At 53.1% G+C, this 241-nt stretch overlaps 1 protein-coding gene across 1 annotated transcript in view; it reads left to right on the top strand.

Annotated features, from left to right (window-relative positions):
- SAE1 (SUMO1 activating enzyme subunit 1) overlaps positions 1-241 on the top strand; it is a 14,711-nt gene that overhangs the window by 13,121 nt on the left and 1,349 nt on the right. The gene's annotated exons all lie outside the window — the stretch shown is intronic.

Below are 241 nucleotides of genomic sequence, written 5' to 3'. Positions count from 1 at the left end.
ATCTGCACAGAAGCAAAACCTTTTCACATTTAAATGCCTCCGGCCTGGGCATTGTTTTGGTCTCCCAGCTGGAAATTTAACGGAGGAGTGGAAATCCCCTCGACTTTATCTGGCTATGAGGAGAATGCGAGCTGAGCCAGCAGATTAACGCCTTTTTGTGTCCCTTTCGCTCCCCCCCCATCGCTTAGAGGGTGCAGCTTCCCCTCGGAAGGTCTGGGGATATTTCCCGGATGCCGCACCG

The sequence above is a fragment of the Aptenodytes forsteri genome, unplaced genomic scaffold (assembly GCF_000699145.1).
Source record: "Aptenodytes forsteri isolate BGI_AS27 unplaced genomic scaffold, ASM69914v1 Scaffold1105, whole genome shotgun sequence".
NCBI classification, from domain to species: Eukaryota; Metazoa; Chordata; class Aves; order Sphenisciformes; family Spheniscidae; genus Aptenodytes; species Aptenodytes forsteri.
This window is presented reverse-complemented; position numbering and strand designations above follow the sequence as displayed.